This window comes from Odocoileus virginianus, chromosome 6 (genome assembly GCF_023699985.2).
Source record: "Odocoileus virginianus isolate 20LAN1187 ecotype Illinois chromosome 6, Ovbor_1.2, whole genome shotgun sequence".
Lineage (NCBI taxonomy): Eukaryota > Metazoa > Chordata > Mammalia > Artiodactyla > Cervidae > Odocoileus > Odocoileus virginianus.
Genome location: NC_069679.1, coordinates 58625595 through 58638483, shown reverse-complemented (window position 1 = coordinate 58638483; position 12889 = coordinate 58625595).

The following is a 12889-nucleotide window of genomic DNA, read 5'->3' as shown; positions in this document are numbered from 1 at the left end:
GCGCTTTCTTATTGCTTCCTTGTAATGGAATTCCTATGAAGATTCCTTAAAAAATCGTCTCACTTTACTTTGTCATTAATTCAAGTTTACTCTTTCATGTTAGTCTGCAGCACCTCGCAGAGTCCTAAGCACCCATGAGGAGTTTAATAAATGTTGAATTGGATAGGTGCAAGGGGTAGAAATCGCTAATGCAATATTAAACAAATGCATTTCCACTGAAGACATTCTTTGGTGAGGGCTTTTCTAACTGAAACTAGTTCCTTTCTTATGATGTAGCTTATATGTGGAATCTAAAAAAAAAAAAAAAAAAAAGGACAGAAATGAATTTATTTAAAAAACAGAACTAGACTCACAGACATAGAAAACAAACTTATGGTTACCAAATGGAGCAGGGGAGGGATAAATTAGGAGTTTGGGATTAAAATCTATACACTACTACAAATAAAATAGTTAACCAACAAGGACCTACTGTATAGCACAGGAAACTCTACTCAATGTTTTATAACCTAATTTGGAAGAGAATGTTATTATGTATGTATTATGTATGTACATAAATATATATACGAATATACATATAACTGAATCATTTGCTATACACCTAAAACTAACACAACACTGTAAGTCAACTATATTTCAATAAAAACTTTTTAAAAAGTGATTCCTTTCCAAGGATGGCTGTATGTGAGCCCACTTGGCTGAGTGCAGAAAGTTTTACATTAAAAACTATTTCAGTGCCCAGCCCTTCTGTCCTACTCAACCTGTAGCTGAAAAGATGCAAACTGATGCTGGGCTCTTCCCAGGATTCTTCCAAGGCAGCCAGGATCTTAACTTGCCAACTGCTGTGGCTGCAGCTACTTCTGTCAACACAAAGGCAGGGAAACCTGTGTCTGCTCGATGGGTGTCCCTTCAAGCATCAGGCTGCCCCCTGCACTGGGGGCATTTCACTGGTTCAGGAAAAGCAACACACACAAAAAAAGGCCCAAGTTTACAAGTACAACTTTTCCTTTCCCATTTTAGTTCATTTCCACATCAAAGAATCAAGTTTCTCTATTTTCAATAGAGCTGAGGCCATTTTAGAATTACAATGCATACCTCTCTCTTAATCTGTACCAATGGTGTCTTCAGACACTGTCCATAAACCATGTCACCCTCTCTTTTCTCGCTCCTTCCTTTTTAAATATCCCCTCTCCTCTGCAGACCCTAAATAAGCATCTTGGCAATGGAAGACAGTAGAAATTAAAGCGGCTCTTTGGCACATCATATCCTATTGAAGAAACACGGAAAACTAAGGGCTGTTTAGCATGTGACCCAAGTGGGGGCTTTGTTAATAATCCAAAAATGGAAGAATGCAGATAATGTTCCTATGCATCAGTAGGTAATTGCTTAAACTCTCAGTCTTTACAAAAAGTTTGTCATCCCATCTAATTTGTCTTCTAAGAAAGAGAGAAATTAGTTCTTTACCTTTCCTCCCTCATCACAAAGAACAAAACCCCAAAGCTAGATAATAATGCTTCAAACCCCTGTATATCCTCTGTGTCCTAACTGGGAGCCTATCAGAAGAATGTGAATACAAGGCTACATCTTCTATTGACCCAGTTGTTTATAAACAAAGGTCTTCCTTCTAGGAAAGGCAACAACATTTAAATTGCTGAAAATTATCAGCCACAACTCACCTAAATTTCATCACAGTGCTACTCATTCAGGAAATGGGAACCATGAGAAGTTTCCCTTTTTTAAAATTGCCTCCAGATGTGGCATACAAAGAATCTTTATTAAAACATCACACAGTAGCCAACACCCTACAATTTTTTCTTCTGTCCCTTCAGTCAGAAGACAAATAACAAACCACAGATCATAGAAAAAGAGCTCTAGGTGTTGTCTGGGAACACTTTAAAAGTTGCAAAGGCCTTCACCTGCCCCCAGAGCCTCCAGCCACTTTACCCTGCCTAATCATACACTTAACACGTTATTACACTATATATTTATTTATGATGTTCATTATTTATTGCTTCTCTCTTGCTAGAATGTATGCTCCATAAAAGCAAGAATCTTTGTTTTGTTCTCTGATACATCCCAAGGGCTTAGAACTGTGTCTGGCACACTCTGGTGGCTCAAATAAATATTTGCTGAGTGAATGAATGCATGAGTCTGTCTGTCAATTAAAAAATTTTTTGTAGGTTTTATTGGAGTATAATTGATTTATAGTGTTGTGTTTGGCAGTTCTTATTAGGTCAAAATCTCTAGGCCTCAATTGAAAAGTGGCACTAATTTCCTATTCCACACAACTATCAGGAGGATAATCCCAATCTTAATTCCAGATACACTTTGTTTCACTCTCTTTACCCTGCTTTTCTTCTGAGAATATCTGTTTTTGTCAATGATCACACAATCTACTAGTCCTAACACTAAAATTCTTACTCGGTTACGCTTCTCTCTTCTTCATCCCTCAGATCACTAAATCATCAGATTCCTGAAGATGCTTCCTTTCAAATCTCTCTCCAATTTATCCCTTTCTCTCTACTCTCATTGCCCCTGTCTACACAATTATCACCTCAAATAGGTTCCTAATTGACCCCTTAGCTTCCAGTCTCCCCCCCCTACAGATTCTTTTGCACATCATAAGCATCATTTTGATCACATCAATCCTCTTCCAAAGCCAGCTGTGATCTGGCTGACCTAGCAAACCTGGCCTTTCTGAGTGGTCAAATGGTCAGGAGTTAAGTCTTGAAGAAACAGAAAGTGTTGCATAGGCAAATGAGCTATGATATGTAGGGGGAGGGAAGAGGATCACAACTATCAGGCTACTGAACTTGAACTCCATCCTGGAGACTGACTGGAGACAGAATTCGTGGTCTATTGCAAGATATTTCTGACTATCAATTCATACCAATTGTCTACTATAGCTCTGGCAGTGTTGAAGTTGCTGGGTATACAAAAGGGAATTGTTTTTATTCGATTCAGGGCAGGTTGAGAGAAAGCACCGAAGATCAGATACACTTTGTTATTACAAAGCCTCTGTCCTTGCGTTTACTTGGCCCCAGATCCTGATGCTGGGAAAGATTGAGGGAAGAGGAGAAGGGGACAACAGGGGATGAGATGGTTCGATGGTATCACTGACTCAATGGACATGTTTGGGCAAACTGCAGGCGATAGTGAAGGACAGGGAAGGTTGTGTGCTGAAGTCCATGGGGTCTCAAAGAGTCAGACACAACTTATCAACTGAACAATAGACAATCTCAGATTTAAAATAAGCACAGTTAGCCAGCCTAGTCATCACTATGCCTACTCAAAGCTACTACTGCTGAAGACATGGACCATAGGTTAGTTAGGAAAAAGAAAAGAAATGTTTCTTATAAGATATGAGTCAACAAACTTTTTCTATGAATAGCCAGATAGGAAATATTTTAACCTGTGGACCTTATGCTATTACAACAACTCAACTGTAACACAAAAGCAGCCACAGACAACACTTAGACAACTGGGCATGGCTGTGTTCCAAAAAAAACTTTATCTACAAAATCAGATAGTAGGCAGATTTACTCAGTTAGTCATGATCTCTCCTCTGAGATATTGGGATATTTCAAATCTAATGCTTCGTTTTAATAGAGAAAGTATCATGGAGGAATGTAAAGACAATGGGTTTTGGAGTTCAGAAAACGAGAATGGAATTCCAATTTACAACAAAACTTGGGGCCTTAGGAAAATAAACAGCAGTTTCCTAATACATAAAATGAGAAGCCACATAACATGGTGGCCTGTGGAGTCAATCTACTTGGGTTCAAATCCCAGCTCTTCCAATTCTACTTTTGTGATCTCTGAAAAGTTTCTTAATCTCTCTGAGCTTCAGTCTCTTCAGCTGTTTTCATGGGATGAAAAATCAAACTCTTCTCATTTTGAGGATTAAGGGAGATCATGCATATTAGGTGCCTGGAACAGAGTAAGCACTTAGTAACTGTTAGCTTTCATTATTGTTATTATTACTGTTATGTTACTGTGACTTTCCTAAGGAGTGGCTGTTGAGACATTGCACATAAGAGCATTTGTTTTCTTCTTTCAGAGACTAAAAACAGAAAGGAGTTTTTCTGCTCTTATACTTTGAACCTTTTTCACGCAACTACAGGAAAATGAAGTCACCTTGTAAACCAGCCCCTGCTTTTTCAGATGATTGCCTGTAAGTGGATTTCAAATTCTGAAGATTATCATGCATAATGTATTATGCTTATGTAAGGATTAAAATTTTTCCATTGATTTTTCTCTTGCCTCCATCAAGGGCTTTGTTGGACAGGACTTCGTCTCAAGAGGAGGATGCTTTCACTTTCTCCAAATTGTGAGCACAAAGAATTTCTTTCAGGCTTTTAGTGTCTTTAAATCAACTAATGTGGTTTTTGTCTCCAATTACAACCAAGTTTAAATTCTCCAGTACACACTAGACTCCCATTCCCATGTTAGACATGAAAGTGTCCCAATCCATTCAACACCATGAAGGAAAAACAGGACTGGATTTTGGGTGGCTCCCCCCAGAGCACCCTGTCCTCCTGACAATTGGTGCCAGAGCCTTAGGGAATCTTTTATTCCAGGGTCCTGTGACCAGAGTTTAATTATAATGTATAATATTTCAAAGCACAAAAATTAGTAGATATTATATTCACATTGTATGGCACGCATCAAGAATAACACTGCTCTGAAGTCCTTAGCAAAGATGGTCTTACTTGAGTGAGAATCTGTAGAACCACTTTTATTGTCTATTGTCTTTATTAAAATGAATCTCAGGGGGACTACCTTGGTGGTCTAGTAATTAACACTCTGTGCTCCCAATCCAGGGGGGCCCAGTTCGATCCCTGGCCAAGGAACTAGGTCCTGAATGCTTCAGCTAAGACCTGGCACAACCAAATAAATTTTTTAAAAAAAGATTCTTAGAAATTAATGACTCTTCACATAAAGATCCCTTAAGGCAGGGGTGTGGACTGTTCCCTTCTTTTCATGTCACCAGTAGTAAGCATAGGGTCCTTCTCCAGTCTTGCTTAGAGTGGCAGGCTGCATTTCAGGTTGTCTCAGACGATCCAAGTCACCGTATAGCCTGCTCTTTGTTAGAAGTAATCAGCCACAGGGGCAGAGGCGGTAAACAGTAATTAATATGCAAATTTGCAAGTAACTTGCCTCTTGGTGCTGAGGCTTCTTTGTTTGTTTGCACAGTCGTGGACAAACTGGGGTTTGTCTTTGCCATAATTAGCAGGATAAATATAAAATTATGACACTAATCGTTAGCTGGCTTTTTAAAAATGGTGGTATATGCCTGCTGTGCCTGAGATGCTGCAGCTCAGTAGGGGGTTCCTTCAAAAATGAATTTTAAAATGCCAAAATACCCATTTTAATTAAAAGGCAAACATTGAAATGAGTTTGTCACTTCAGAAATCATAGTTACCGGGCAACAAATCATCAATGCATATATTAACAATTAGTATTTGTACATCAGTTGAACTTATCTCAATGTAAAAAAAAAAAATCACTCTTTTATAATAAAAATGAAGAGTAATATTTATTAAGTGCTCTGCACCAGGCACTATGTTAAGTACTTTTCTTGTATTATTTCAGTGAATCCTTGCAGCGGACAGACTGGGTGGTGCTATTAATATCTCCATATGTGGAAGCCAGTACTTTAAGATAGGTTTTCCTGAGTCTGCTCTCTAATTGTGGTGTCCTCAAGATTATATTTGTAGCCCTCATTTCTTTTTTTTTTTTCTGGTTCTCTCTACTCTGAGAATTTTTACCATTTGGCTGCTTTCAACTGATTCTTCACCACATACTGATGATGGCTTAAACCTGATCTTTAGAGCTAACCTGTCCCTTCTTCATTCTAGTCCTCATCAGTCTTATGTCTGCTTCCAAGTAAAGCCCACATTCCTTAGCTTTACTGATATGGAAGACTTCCTACAATCTGGCCAGCTAATTTCCATCTTTTATTTCCCATTTTATTCTTGCATTGTTTAACTCGGCTCCCATTATTTAGTGCTAATTGGCAAAATTATTATACTTGTTCCTGGGGGTGAGATGGGATGGGAAAGAGTGAAATTTTTAAAAAGCACCAGTTCTCAAGGAGGTTCTGGTAAGAGTTCAAAGGAAGCAATGATCAACTTCTAAACTAATATGTGATTGCCCTGATTGTGGAGAAGTGGGTATAGGAACCCAGTGTACCACAGCTCAGCGCCTTAGAGACCATGTATGGCATGATGCCACAAAACCCTTGGCAATGGGTTTCTTCCAGCTTGACGCATATATCCCTGAAGTTCTTCCTTTCCAAGTCTCAGCTGTAGGTTTCCTCTCTCAAAAAGCCCTGCTTCTCCCAAGCAAATGAGGCATTCTTCTGCTTCATTCCCACTACAGCCTTCCTTTGACAATTATAATATGATATCACACCATAGTGTAATCTCGTGTTTGCCTGGCTGTCTACCCACTGAACCATGGACACCTTGAGGTTAGAAACAGGATCTTTTTCCCTTTATGTCTCCCACTTCTAGAACAGTGCTGGCACCTAATTGGCACTGGTTGCTCTTTGCAAGCAGCTAGACAGTGTCAGACCTGCTAACAAAGTCAGAAAGTGCCTTCAGAGAGGAAATTAACAATTCAAAGCAGAGCCCAGTGAGAAGGAACCTGGAGGAGTCGCTGGGGAAAAGCTACCTCCAGGCTGGCCTGAGCAAATGATCTCCAAACCTCCAGCTTATTACTGAGGGCTGGGAATGGGAGAGGCTGCAAAAGAAAGACTTGGCAAAATGACTTTATAAACTGCTCCATTCCAAGACTTTCTGAAACAAAATACCCCAGGTACTGCCCTTTGAATCTGGCAACTTCAGGCAGGTTCTTTGGGAAGAGAAGTAGTAATATTTATTCTACTCTTTTAAGAGATGGTGAAATAACAGTGCCGCTGGAAGGCAACTTCCCTGATACTCCCACAGAGGTAGCCACTAAAGGTCTATAAAACTTGACCTTGGTGGATGCTCAGAGGGATCCACAGCCCGAGAACTGTGAGGCCTCTTTTTGGCATTGTCTGTGGCTCCAGACAGACATCATGAAGGGCCACAGACAGTCAAGGCAGGTGGCAAAATTAGGCGTTATGAGAAGGCAAGCATCCCTGGGTTTTCAATGTGCCTTCAACCTCCCACCGTTCCCCTTATAAGACCCTCTCTCATCAGTCACAGAAGAGCACCACAGCATCAGTTATTCTCAAAGGATGGGAGAGTGTCCCCGAAACACACACTGCGGGGGTACAGACTGGAAAATCCTGAGTTATTCTGATGACACTAATAGGACAATACCTCTAACCTCCCAGAATTGACGTAGACAAGTCAATCGTCCCATTTTCTGTACTTCCACTCTAGCTCTTTCTAAAGCCTTTGTGCAGGATGCTGGGTCTAATGGACTAGGGACCCAGGAGGAGCAGAGGCTCTTTGAAAGCAGGCAGTTATTGATCAGCTCCTGCTGTCCAGTACGAGCAAACTGCAGGACAAGGCATTTTTTGGCACTCCACAAGAAAGCTCATTTTGTTTTTTTGTTTTGTTTTGTTTTGTTCTTGGCTGTGCTGTACATAGCATGTGGGATCTTAGTTCCATGACCGGGAATTGAACCTGCGCCCCCTGCACTGGGAACACAAAGTCTTAACCCCTGCACTGCCAGGGATGTCCCAAAGTTCGTTTTTAAAAAGAGGGAGGCTTCTATTGTTTACAAAGGAACATAAATAAATAAAAGAAGATTTGCGCTAACCTCAGTCATGAGTCAAGCAGTCAAGTTTAGTGGCTTAGAGCAGGGATTCAGAATCAAATAACCAGGGATGGATCCTGGGTTGGTTATTTACTTGCTGCACAATCTTGAGCAAGTAAATAAAAATTCCCAGCTAGCTCAAATGGTTAAGAATCTTCCTGCAATGCAGGAGACCTGGGTTCAATTCCTGGGTCAGGAAGATCCCCTGGAGAAGAGTATGGCTACCCACTCTAGTGTTCTTGCCTGGAGAAGTCCATGGACATAGAAGCCTGGTGGGTTCCAGTCCATGGGTCACAAACAGTCAGAGATGACTAAATGACTAAAACATGACGTTGAGCAAGCTTCTTAATTTTTGTCCCCTGTTCCTTGGTCTCTTTACTTTTAACACATAATTAACGATCATACTGACCTCGAAGAATAATTGTGAGGATTCAATGAGCTAATGTATGTGCAGTGTCGAGGACAGTATTAGGACACAGTAAGTGCTATGTATTTCCTTGTACTATCACTAGACTGTGGCCTACACGAGGATGAGAATTTTTGCTATTTTATTCATTTCTGCATCCCAAGTGCCTAAACCAGCACATAGAAAGTACTCCGAGAATAATCATTTAATGGATTGAATGAATATATCTGGCTGACATCATTCCTTGCAGCTTTGAACACCACAAAGTAATATCACGTTTAACTGTCTCCTGGCCTTACTCAGGTCCTCTGGTGTCCTACAGCCAGGAAGGGTGGTGTGCAGCCTGGGAGAAGTAGCACCGCAAAGAAAAGAATGAGGCAAGTGCTGAGACTAGCTCTGTCCCTGCTATATCTGTGGTCTATGCGTCTCTGAACTATAAATGTGAGAGCTGGAACCAGAAGATCCGCATATATGTCTCAGATAGGAGACTGACCATGAAAGACAACTGACCACAGACTAGGAACAAAATTGGGTGGCTTAGCTGGTAAAACTAGGTAGGCTTACAGGGTCCTGCTCCCAGGAAATGAATGTTCAACCGTAAAAATGTTCCAAAGGGCCATCAAATATTATTCTAAAAATCTGTAATTCTTCTCTGGAATTATAGTATGCTGCTTCTCCATCACAATGCTTGTGTGTCTTATTATGATTTTCACTCTAAATGGGTGAAAAAAGGGGTCAGTTCAGTCGCTCAGTCATGTCCAACTCTTTGCGACCCCATGAACTGCAGCACACCAGGCCTCCCTGTCCATTACCAACTCCTGGAGTTTATCCAAACTCATGTCCATTGAGTCAGTGATGCCATCCAACCATTTCATCCTCTGTCGTCCCCTTCTCCTCCTGCCCTCAATCTTTCCCAGCATCAGGGTCTTTTCCAATGAGTCAGCTCTTCACATCAGGTGTCCAAAGTACTGGAGTTTCAGCTTCAGCATCCTTCAATCCTTCCAATGAACACCCAGGACTGACTTCCTTTAGGATGGACTGGTTGGATCTCCTTGCAGTCCAAGGGAGTCTCAAGAGTCTTCTCCAACACCACAGTTCAAAAGTATCAATTCTTGGGCGCTCAGCTTTCTTTATAGTCCAACTCTCACATCCATACATGACTACTGGAAAAATCATAGCCTTGACTAGACAGACCTTTGTTGGCAAAGTAATGTCTCTGCTTTTTAATATGCTATCTAGGTTGGTCATAACTTTCCTTCCAAGGAGTAAGCATCTTTTAATTTCATGGCTACAGTCACTATCTGCAGTGATTTTGGAGCCCCAAAAAATAAAGTCTGACACTGTTTCCACTGTTTCCTCGTCTATTTCCCATGAAGTGATGGGACCAGATGCCATGATCTCAGTTTTCTGAATGTTGAGCTTTAAGCCAACTTTTTCACTCTCCTCTTTCACTTTCATCAAGAGGCTCTTTAGTTCTTCTTCACTCTCTGCCATAAGGGTGGTGTCATCTGCTTATCTGAGGTTATTGATATTTCTCCCGGCAATCTTTTTTTTTTTTTTTTTAATTCTAAAGGCAGAAGTCTCTATGTCAACTCGGGCTGACATCAAAGTCTTCTAAGTGATGTGGGTTTTCAGCAGGGGAAGTACCCAGCACAGACATTTGAAGAAGATTTTAGAGCGCGGTTTGTGACTCTGGCTACCCAGGAGCTTAAAATATGGCAGTAAGAAGAAAGGAGCGCGCGGAGCTCACGGGACCCCGAAGGGAAAGGGGAGAGGGGAATTTGTTGTGCCTCTTTCATCTACGGACGTTTGTTTCAAAGCAAGACTCTTGCGGTAACAAAATTGCCCTGCGAAAGTAGCGTGTCATTATCTGCTGTTGAAGATGGGGACACGTAGACGGGGAATGGCCTCCAACATGAACAGCTTTCAAGTATCACCGCTGGACCTCCACTCCACAAAGTGGAAAGCTGGCCTGCTTCCACCACGCCGGTCGCACCCTGGCGCGCTCCCCGCGCGGTCTCTCCCGGCAATCTCGAACCTAGCTTGTGCTTCATCCAGCCCAGCGTTTCTAATGATGCACTCTGCATATAAGTTAAATAAGCAAGGTGACAATATATAGCCTTGATGTACTCCTTTTCCTATTACTGACCTGAAAATTGCTATGCTCCTCTGAAGACCTTGAAAACCTGTGGACTCTGTATGGCCACAGAAGGGATGCTCATCACTGCCACCCCTCACCTGGGAAAGAAGCAGGTCTGTGGAACAGCACACTCAACATTCATTACATTCATGTAGCTCAGTGAGACTACATGTATCAGCATCCAGATTAGATTGTTTACATAATGATAATTACTACAAGAGGGAAGACAGCATTGAAAGGTGCCTGGGCAGTGACACATATGACCAATGAAGAGCTCACACCACACACGGAGCACAGGTGAGCCTGTCACCTGGCATCACAAAAGGCAAGATCCAAGCTATCACTGGTGGTGTGGCAAGCATTAGTGAACACGGAGCTAATGGAACTTCTTGCTGGACAATCTCATGTTACTTAGGCCCAGTAAAGCATCCAATCTCCACTCTTCCCTTGTCACAAGCTAAACTTGACCTGTGGGATTAAGGTAATGACTTACTCCAAGAAAGCCTCAAATCATTTTTGAAATTTACACAGCTCTGCTCTGAGAGACAGGGAATTTTCTTTGAGCCTAGAGCTGTTGGTCTTTCCTCTAAGGTATGATGCTTATGCCTCGCAGGACTTCAGCATGCACCCACTCAGCTCTTCATAAAACAAAGCTTCCTTCCTACCTGACACAATGTTGGCTCTCCAGATCCAAGGAAGTATTAGCAGTTTAAGTGGTTTATTCTCTGAACCCAGTGAGACCTTGTTTAGTATCTAAGCCTGGTCCAAACAGTCCTGAGTTTCCCTGTTGGCTCAGTGGTAAAGAATTCATCTGCAATACAGAAGGTGCAGGAGATGCAGGTTTGATCCCTGGCAGGAAGATTCCTTGGAGGAGGGCATGGCAACCCATCCCAGTATCCTTGCCAGGAAAATCCCATGAGGAGAAGATCCTGGGGGGTTACAGTTCATGAGGTCACAAAGAGTCAGTCATGGCTGAGCACGAACACAAACAGTTCTGATCTAGGTTTCTTCCACATTTGGAGATTATCAGTCCTTTTCTTAAAAACAGATTTCAGTTATGAGCTCTGGTTTAAGAGGAAGTTATTCTATTTGCTACCTGTTGGCTTTCCAGCCTCTTTCCATCTGCTCTGAATTCTGTTTGGCAGCCTTTGAATATTCATTCTTTCATTTGGTGAACCATCACGGGGCACCTATTGAGTATATATTATGTATGTATTATACATGACACTGAAAAATACAGCCACTGATGTCTTTCTGGTGACCACGATCTCAGCAGCTGCTCCTTCATCTCAATCCTCCCTGACATTAGTAGTCCAACGTTTACTTTACCTCCTCATTATTTGTATTACATTAATAATACATACTCACCGCAAAACAAATAAGAAATACAGGAAAGAAGAAAGAAAAAAAAGAAGTGAAATTTGAAATCATTTGATTATTACTTTTCCTTTCCAGGTGAGCAGATATCATATCATAATACCAGATACAACCTAAAAGGGGGGCAAATGTATTTTTGTTTCTTCATGTAACTTTTTGTTTGAAAGTAATTCTAAACACACAGAAAGTGGCAAAAATAGTACCCTTCACTTGTTTTTCTCCAGTCATCATCCTATATAACTATAGTGCAATAAAACAAAAATAAACAATTTACCAAAGTGTTCAAAACATTGGCAACTACAGTGTGATATCAAAACCAGGAAATTGCACTCGTGTGTGTGTGTTCTATATAAACTTATCACCTGTGTAGATTCATAGACTCACTACCACAGTACACAAGACATACAACTGCTTCATCACCGTAAGGCACTTCCTCATGCTGCTGCCTTATAGTTGCACTCACCCCTGTCTCTAACCCTTGGTTAATAGCAATATGTTTCACATACCTGTAATTTGTCTTTTTGAGAACATGATAGAAATAGAATCATGCAGTATGTGACCTATTTAGATTCGCTTTTTAAATTCAGCATAATGCTCTTGAGGTCCATCCAAGTTGTTGCATGGATCAATACTTCATTCTTTTCTTTCGTGAGTACTATTCCATGGTAAGGATGTACCACAGCCTGTTCAGTCATTGAAGGACATCGAGGTTGTTTCTGACTTTTATTTTTAACAAAGAAAACTTCTATATACACATCCATGTGTATGTCTTGATTTGACCATAAGTTTTTATTTCTCTGGGATAAGAGACAATTGCTGGGTTATATGGTAAATGCATTTTTAGTTTGATAAGAAACTACCAAACTGTTTTCCAGAATGGCTGTATCAGAAATCTAGTCTCTCCACATTCTCACCAGCATTTGGCATTGTCACTATTTTTATTTTCTCTGTTCTAAGTAAATGTATTTTTATCATTTACAATGTTGTCCCAATCACTGCTGTACAGAGTAAAGGCATTTTTAATAGCAACAGTATCTCATAAAGCATGGAGATAATGAAACTTATGAAACACAATGAAAGTTAACTTCCTAACTACTTTATTAAAAAAAACACTAATTTCTAAAATACAAGATTTGCTTGATGTTTAAATCAGATTCTACCTCTTTAAATACTGGAGTGGGTAGCCTTTCCCTTCTCCAGGGGATCTTCCCAAC